This window comes from Tetrao urogallus (assembly GCF_951394365.1).
Source record: "Tetrao urogallus genome assembly, chromosome: 1".
Classification (NCBI taxonomy): domain Eukaryota; kingdom Metazoa; phylum Chordata; class Aves; order Galliformes; family Phasianidae; genus Tetrao; species Tetrao urogallus.
The window spans coordinates 109,154,995-109,164,930 of NC_136813.1; positions in this window are offsets into that span (position 1 = coordinate 109,154,995).

A 9,936-nucleotide genomic window follows, 5' to 3' on the forward strand; every position below is an offset into this window, starting at 1 on the left:
ATTGTATGTTTTATTTCATTTTCAATGTAAACCTTATATCCTTGTGTGTCTTCTCCCTACTGCTAGATATGAAGTGTGAAAACTGCAGAAGTATTTTACCCAACACTATTCTCAGCAGCTGTCTCATGCATCAGTGCTATACGCAGAGTAGATAGGAGCAGTTTTGGAGTTTGCATGTACATCACTGACACAACAGCATTATGCATATGAACCTTAATGATTCCCATTATATGATGCCTCAGTAAATTTACCAGCATTAACTTACAACAGCAGCAGCTTGGAAATCCCTCTTGCTGGCTTGTACTGATTTGGAAATGTGCTGGTTCGGAAGCAAAATAACCCAACAGCTACAATCCAACTACACCTGCATATCAATCATAGTTGCTACTCTACAGGTGTCACGTCTTCCCCCATAGCCAGAGGAGCACACAAATTTCAGAGCCCTGTTTACTCTGCCCTCAGGCTGTAGCTTACCTTGATGATGTGTCCATAAGGGGAAGGTGCTGCAGAACCTTCTTAACAAAATTTCAGTGTGGATTCAGAAAAGCGTGTGGGCCTGATGCTTTCTCAGCTTTCACTTGTAAAACTTCGTTTCATTCATGCTTGTTGATCATAATTCTGGTTCCTTCCTTATTTTCTGTCATCATTTCAGTGTTAAATGTTCACTCCCATCAGAACATGCTTTTCAAGAACGATGCTACACAAGATGTTCTGATATATAGTATCAGTATAATAAGTATACTTATTATAATAGAAGAAACAAGTATAATAGAAGTAACAGAGACATACTAAGAAGAGCAGGCCATCATCCTCCTGTTGCTTCAGGATGCTGAGGGCTTTACAGTACCTCAGTTACCTTTCGGTAGCTACATGCGCCAGGCATCCTACCAGCCATGGAAGCAGGTGAGCTGGGAAGTCAGCACAGCACGGTTCCCAAACCACAACTTTGTACCCCCAGCTTTCCTCACAGTTGATTACTCAAGCCATATCTGCAGTATATCTTAAGTAATCATTCACACTATCTCCCTATCATCCCACATTAGACCAATGTCACTGAAATCCCTTTGTCTCTCCCTGATTTTGAATGTCGATCATAAGATGATAGAGTGAATAAAGCGAGAATAAACTTCTCTAAGCTCTCACAAGCTTCACAGTTCCTGTGTCCTCTGTACACTAGCACCAAACACTCATATTTCACTGATGAGCTATGTCACCCAATTACAGTAAAACAAGAACAGACTTTCAAGTCCTACAGCGTGTTTCAAAGTCAAGAAAGACAGGAGAGGAGTTTCAGGAAAGCTGGAAGAGTATACAGCTTTTTTCTAAAAAAAAGCCCAGCCAAAGGCTACTTTACAAGCCTGGCCTTTCCTTGCTCTACTTCAGCAAATACATAGTCAAGCAAAAATTAAAGAAAATTCAGGTTTCTGCTTGTCGTTTTCCTCTTTTCAACTGTCCCTAGTTGCTTTAAAAATGGCTAAGAAATGGGCTTCCAACTCCAGTGAGCCTATAGCACAAGTTAGACAGCGCTGAGGAAGGTCTTGAAAGGTGAGTGATAGAGAGGGAAAGGTTTCAGAAAGCTTCTGAGGCAGGAAACCAAAGCATCAGAGGAAAGAGAACTATTAACAGAATGAGAACAATGAGGAAAAGGAAGCATGCAGTTTCCAGTACAAAAGGTACCTTTCTGTATAAAATACACACATTTCCACATTTCATTCAGCAATTTAAGTGGGATTAATTTGTGTGGCAACTATATATTTGAGAGGCTGGGCTGTTTTTACCACATTAAATCTATAGATACAGACCCTATTAGGATATTCTGTTGCATATTCACTCCCTTCAGTTGTTACAGATGTATTTCTCACAGGGGGAAGCAGTTTAGAGACAGCAAGAACAGCAAAGCTCAGCTTCCTTGTCTGCAGGCAGGACAAGACAAACGATCACCATATCCAACATACAAGAGATTATTGGCAGCCCCAGCACACCTGTGAGCAGATTTAAGCTAGTCAATCACAGAAACAGGAACAAGAATCAGTATGTAAGTCTCTCCAGATTTCTTCCTCTGCAAAAGTCATAAAACAACGAGAATAGCAAATAGTCTCCGCAGCATCAGAGCAACCTTTACAAATCATACGAACAAACAGATGGGGAAATGCATGAGGGATGTTTTCTGAGAACACAACTATCCTGCTTGCTTTATTTTATTAACTGTAGAGGGCCCACGTGCTGGTTTTACATGTAAATCAAAGTGTATCAGTGAATTTTTTTTATGCAAACCCAGACCAAAACACAATCGACAGAAATGCTATTGAAGCACATAGATTTTGGTTTATTTTTGATTGTGAGGTAAAAGTAAAAATATTAGCATAAGTTTTACTGTTGCTTGTAACTTTTTGCTTCCTCCATGCTACAGTGCATGCTCAATATGAAAATTTATTTACTGCAGACTGACCTGGAGGAACAGTAAGTTTAACATTTACCAAAACAAGAACTAATTTGCTAGAGTGTTAGTCTCTATGCACTTTCATTACTGCGTGGTCCCACATGTCTTATCCTAGGCAAATGGAAAGTGAGAAAGAAGAAGCACCGTGATAGAGCTGTGGTATAACAAGACCTGTTCAACCCACAGCCTGCAGACTCGATGCACTGCACCATGGCCTCCCTGTCCAACCCCAGCTCATACAATGATTCATAGATTTATAGAATGGCTTAGGTTGAAAAGGACCACAGTGATCATGTAGTTTCAACTCCCTTGCTATGTGCAGGGTCACCAACCACCAGACCAGGCTGCCCATTTTCCAGCTGACACAGGCAACAAGGAGCAGGCTCTCAGTAGACTGGACCAGGGGACCTCAGGGATGGCAGACAGTTGTTGGTGCAGGAAGGACAGCTTGGGGCTGAAAATGCAGGATGTGCAATCAGCCACAGGTACAGCACAGAACAGCACAAAGCTTTACTTGCCCTTCTAGCCCCTCAGAGTTGCTCCTCACAATCCAGGAATGAGCCAGACTGAGCCAGGCTCTACTGGCATCCCAGTATAAGTAGCACAGGCCACGCAGTCACAGTCTGTCACCTGGTCATGCCATTGCCTGTTCCTCAGTGGCATCATTAGGGTTGGAATAGAACTTTTAGGTCATCAAGCCCATATTTCCAGCTCTATCGCTAAACCAGGTGTCCCCAGCCTGCAGCCCACAGGCCTCACGCAGCTCAGCTCAGCCAGCAGCATGGACCCACTTGATCATAAGCTTTTAATATCTGTGTGTGATTCTTAGAAATATATTCAATGAGTTGATTATGTGTCATTTGAGCATAGACTGAAGAGACAACAGAACACTGTGGAGGGTAGGGCACAGTGAGGTGCTGACTCTGCTGCTCACACCCTCTCACACTTTGGAAGAAATATCCAGCATATTTGCGTGATGCCAACAAATCTCCAAGGTGAGAATCAACATATCTGTGCTCTGTGTCAAACCATAACAGTATTCAAAAAGACAAGCTCAATAAGCTGATAACATAATAGTTCCAGGCTAGATGTGGTGCTGGGCAGCCTGGTCTAGCGGTTAGTGACCCTGCCCATAGCGGAGGGGTTGAAACTGGATGATCATTGTGGTCCATTTTGACCCAGGCCATTCTATGATTCTGTGATTCTATGATTCTATGAACATTTCACATTTTGATACCTTGGCTGAGCACAGTCCTGTGAAGAGCGAAAAATATGCAGATTCGCTTTCCATGTTAATAAAGGAATTCAAGAATAGGTTTCAAGATTGCTGTAAAAAGAAACTTTTTTGCATATTTGCAACTCCATTTTTAGTCAACATTAATACATGATCTGTGAATTTTCAAATGGAATTTACAGAGTTGCAATCAAACATTCAACTCAAAAGAAAAATCTCATCATGCCTCTTTACCAGACCTTTATAAGTCCCACCTTAGGAGAGAAATACTGATCGCTTCTCAGTCACACCTTATTCTTATCGTCGCTTTTGGCAGTACATACATTTGTGAACAGCTGTTGTCAAGGATAAGTACAGAAGAGTAAAATCTCATCAAAAATCTCTGAAGAACACCTCAAGAACTTATGAAGAACTGCAGGTGCTACCATCATAGCAGACTGAGATGTCAGTTTCACAAAGACAAAGTCATACATCCTTCTAGTTTTACGCTTCTGTTACTTATTTTTAATATGTTTTAATAAAAAAATATGTATTATAAAGCTTTTTTTGTTATATACATTACCTATATTATTTATTTTATATGTGGATCAAGACAATTCCTCATCAGTCAATGCAGTCCAGGCAAGCCAGAAGGTCAGATACCCATGGGTATAACCTTTCCCCACTGCAGGAAGAAGAACACTGGCATTTGTCCCAAAGCATGGTAGGAACAGAGCTGCCACAGCTCTTACCATGGTCATGGCAGAGGGTTGAGCCAGGCTGCTGGGCAGCAACAGGTGGGTCACAGGGATGGTGGGCCAAGGTCAGGAGTGAAATACAGCTGGTATCCATTAACCCATGGAGCACCAAGAACTGCAGTCGTGAGATAGCACAAGGTGACAGTGCCAGGGAGTCCTAGAGAGAAGGAGGCAAGGTCAGAATAATATTAGACACAGTGATGGAAAGCTGCACGAGGAATAGTGCCCAGGATTACTTTTTTGATTTGAATAGGATACATGGATGATGTTAAGAATTAAGGCACAGAGCATAGGCTCAATTCAGTCTGTCAGTTGAACCCAGCTATGTCTAGCAAGGGACTGACCCAGATGCACTAATTTGGCAGATCAGAATCAACCAATTAAATCATATGATCACTTCCCTGCCTCATTTTACAACATCAGCATTCTGTCAGGATTTTATTTTTTCATACAATTTCCTGCTTCAGAACAAGCAAACTGGACAATCTATGTTGCACAGCATCACTGTCCCTATCCTACATGATGAGTCATGGACCTTAAACTAGCAGCAAAATATCTCTGAACAAGTGGAGAAATGGAAGCAACAGCAGGTCAAGCCAGTGACTGGTGGATAGAAAACAGACTTCGTGTATGAGTTTTATACGTACGTGCGGGGAGCAATGCTCAGGTCTCCTGGGTTGAATTTCAAGTGCTTTTCAGCATTTGGAGTAATCACACGGCATGAAATATGTTTATGGGCCCATGAAAGGGAAAGTGGTAACAGGGAATAGTAAATATGGATTTACTAAGGGCAAAACGGTACTTGACCAATCTGTTCAAATGAATAGATTTGTGAGTGCAGGGCAGGTGTCATTCACTCCAACTTAAGGAAGGTTTCCACGTGGTTTCCAAAAGTATTCTTCTATCCAAATTAAAATGCTGTGTTCTGAGTGAGCAGCTAGATGGGAAAAATTTGGTTGGATAACTGTGTTCAGAGAGCAGTGGCTGATGGTTCCTCTTCTACCTGATAACAGCAGCAAACTGAGCACTGTGGGTGCTCTGTCTTGGGACCTGCCCTGTTTAACTCCTTCATCGATGGCCTGGAAGAGGTGGCAGAATGTTCTCATCAAGTTTACACCTGACAGCAAATGGGTGGGATTGCACTCAGGAGCGAGGCTGCAATCCAAAGGAACTGAGGCATGCTGAAAGAATGTGTCAATAGGAACCCTAGAAAATTTAGCAAGGACGGTCCTTGCTAAAGTCCTGCATCTGAGTAGGGATAACCCCTTCAATACCATATTCTGGGGAACAGCTCTGCTGGAAAGGACCTGGAGATCTTGATGGACAGTGAGGCACACTGGAGCCAGCAGTGGGCCTTGGCAAGATGGCAGGTCAGCAGTGTAATTTGGCCAGGGGATGGAACACTTGGGGAAGGGTTGAGGGAATGGCACTTGTTCAGTCTGCAGAGAAGTCTTTGGGGGACCTAATTGGTTTAAAGAACTTGCAAATTGCTAACTGAAAAATGTTAAGTGAGAACGCCATCATGAGCTCATAGCATTTTCTACACTAAAAGGCTAAAACGGAATAGGTACTGAAACAGAGCCATGCTTTGAGAAGCATGTGTGAGTTGTTACCTAATTTAAGAGCCAAGCCACATCCACAGATTTGGCCTGGCAGACTAGAAACACCTTTATTAAGTGCAATTAATTTAATAAAGACTCATAGCAAGGATCTTATCTAAGTATTATGTAAGTGCAGCCCTCTGTAAGTATTGATAGATCTTCCAGCTATCTATCTATGCTGAAGAAGTCAAAATGTTGCTGAAGCAAGAAGCCTATTCCTGCTGCACAAAAGATCTGAACAAGAGGAAAGTATGTGAGTGCTTTAGCTCTGCCTGCTTCTGATCCCATTTCAGGCTCAGTATCAAAAGAGATTTCTCTAGGATGACAAAGGACTTCCTTGTGTACGCTACTGAGCCTAATCTAGCACTAACTGCCCCAGGAGCATACCATGACCAGAACAGACACGTGGCTGCCCATAAGTACCTTTAAAAAGTAACTAATTCTGATGTCATCACACAGGCACTAGACTTTGAGTTCCAGGTGAGTGCAGGCAGGGAATAAAGTTGTATCTCCTCCCTGCACCATGACACCTCAACAGTTCATTTTGCAGGTGTTGCAGCTCTCCTGCTCGTCCATAGCTCTGCTGACTTCCACTCTTGCTGCTCTGTCTTCCTTTACAGACGCAAACACAATTACCCAGAGAGGAGCATAATGCACTGACTTCCCACTAAATCATGCACTTCTATTAGCACACGTAATCAGCACTTCCATCAGACCAAGCCTGCGTGCTCGTTGCCTGTAGCAGAACAAGCTACTCAGCAATGCAGATGGGTAGCAATGTAAATGAAGAGCATTACCTAGGCTACAGTCATGCTTTGCCAAGTTACAAAGTGCATGCAAAGTGCTATCTCACAGCCTAGAAGGCACCACTGCACGCCTCTGACCAGATAAATTACAGTGCTGTGATGACTATATGCAACCACTCCATCGCATGACATTGACTCTGGCCAGCAGGATTTGATGGTGCAGATAAGATGCTAACAGTGTGCACACCATATGTGTTTATCCCCTGATACATCACTCACACAGGTGAATGGGAAGGACTATGTGCACCCAATGAACTGGCCAGTGCATATCCCACACCCAACTCCGGCCCTTACATTCATTTAGCATTACATTCAACTTAGCATTTGAATCAACAGGACCACTATCTTCATTTGCTACAAACTGGGGAGAAAAAGAAATCAGGAATATCTGCTACATAAAGTAACTTGTGAACACACAGATGAACCTAGTTTAATAAATTTTACTTAGTTCATAAGATGAAAAGGATCTTAGTGTTCCGAACAGTTTAAGGGCATCAAAACTATTCTGGTTCCTCAAAACAGCTACTGCATAGCCAGATGTTACCACCTGCTAAGAATAAATAATAAAGCTACTAACTGGAAGCAGACATTAGCTTGATTTCAGAGACAAGTGATTAAAAACCCTGAGGGGAAACTAGTCACAACAACATCTGTGCCGTCACCTGCCCTGAGCAATACCTGCAGTGGACATCACTCAGCCTTTCCATCTTGACTGGAAGCTGAGTGAGCAGCTGGTGGAACATGGGGCTCTTCTGAGCAATTCTCCAGTCTGGGCAAACTGGAAACACGTGGAAGCCTTTTTTCTTAATGACATTTTTATGCAAAATAAGCAGGCTTGATAAATGCCCCTCAGGGGCCTTGCTTTTAGTAAGCTAGTTCAGGTTGTGCACAGTGGTTGATACAGGCTAGATACTGTATTTGTAGAATGACCACCCTGCCTACCCAGAGAACTGAAGATTTTCCCTTTTAGCAGTACATTGGAAGCAATCTATCAGAAAATTTAAGCTCCTACTAAGCATATATCTTGGTTACAAGGACTGCTGTAGGTCCTTTCTGCTGGAAAGTAATTTTCACACTATACCATGAAGTCTAAATGCAGAGATTATGAGCATACTACTAGCCAGCAACCCCACTCAGTTTGCCAGTGGTGACGCATGAAAAATCTGATGAATGAACAACATTCCTCCCTGATACTTTCAGTTCCACCATCTCAAGGATGTATTTGCTAATTGTACAAACATTCACAACCTTTCTCCGAAAGAATGGGAAAGATTTAATAAGAGTGAGTAACAGAGCTGTTATAAAAACATTTCAAAATTGACACTATGGCAAAGAGCCACGTTACAGCCCTGCATATCAAATGGCCAGGCGAGTCAATAGTAGCTCTCCTCTGCAACCTTTCCACTTCCAACTTACCAGAAAAAGATGTTTATCTTTCTTCCTGAAAGGCCCTCGAATTGTCTAAATGGTACTAAAATAAGAACTGAGTGCAACCTGAGGCAGGATCAATTTGCCACACTTGGAACATTTCTCAGTTTATCGTGATACTCCTGCCTGTTTCTCCTCCAGATGGAGAGATAAGCAGTTTAACAGGGCAAGGCTGCTGCTTTTGGCTTATTTGTAGACCCTAAGAGGTACCAAGAGTAAGAAATACTGTCTGCTAAATGAAGCAGGAAAGCTGAATAACTTCCGGCTTATTTCCCAAGGCCTGTTTGCCAAATATTAAATGAATTTATCCCCAGCACTGATGTGCTTAGTTCCAGCTGGATATGCCATTTATTTCTTCCAAAGGCAGGAAGCCTGCAAGCATTTCCACCTCTGTATAGCTCTATTAAGTTCTATTGGATTTAAACCAAGCTTGTCTGGTGTCTCTTTTGTTTCCTCCACAGTCTGGGTCACCAATCAAAGTACTTTTCAGTACATCGCACTCACCTGCAGAAATCTGACCTCTGTGTAAAGCCATTTGCTGATGGACACTGCTAATGGAAGGCATTTTATAAGAAGAGATATTAAGTAATATAGTTTCACTTAAAAGCCTATATGAGGCTGACATTATGGACATGAGAGGATTACGCATCTGTGTGAAGAGTTCCTTCTCATACAGCGCACAGTGTCTTTTTAATTCACTACTTCACATCAAACCCAGTATCTCAAGCACCAGGAGTCTCTTCCCACTGGCTGTAACTCACACTTCCAAGCCGTCTCCACTCCTCTCTCACCCCATCTTCTGCTTCTCCATAAAGCGCAACCTTTTTTGTGCACATCCACCCTGCACCTGCTTACCCTGTTTCTTGAAACTCATTAAAGGGGTGAGGTTATGAGTTATGCTGTGAGTGAACCGCAGTGAATTTTACCTCTATGAACAATGGAGATACTTTCCATCCATGCCACGTTCAGATGACTGCAGGAACTCACTTGACAAACTTAACTGGCGAGGGATCAGCTTTTAGTACCTAGTAATTTTCACATGAGAAAAAGTTGCACAGACAACACAGAACATATAATCTTGTTCTTCACCAAAACAAACTGCTCCAGAATTTTTACTTTATAGAAGAAAAACACAGTTTGCAGGTTACATTATTAACAACACAATTTTTGCAATAGGCTAACCAAACCTTGAAAAGTTCAGTGAACAAGTCTTTTATAAAAGCAACAAATTTCTTACCAGTAATAGAAACTGAAATAGGGCAGGTCTACTATTTCAGAGGTTTTTCTTTCTCCAGTTTTTGTGACAACATTTACTATTGTTTTCCTGTGGTCTTAAGGAAATTTTGTGAGATCTCAGTTAGAAAAGACTCACCATCAGTTCAATTGAGCAGATTAGAAATAGTCTTTAAAAGTGCCAGGGACAGTAATCAGCTGATGGAACAGCTTCCTGAGCGTGGTAATGGCTATCTCCATTGCTAAAAACATCCAACTAAAGCTGCAGTAGTATGAATTTTATTTATGGAATTTCTGTGGTTGTTTCTGAGTTAATTACAACAGATTTTCTGAATTTATTTCTATCCAGACTGGGATAGAAATCTCTTGAGTTTTATCACTACCTTTTAAGGGCCATTAGAGCTATATTAATTTATCGTCTATGTTGAAAGCTCTTACAGACTGACTTTAAAGAAAC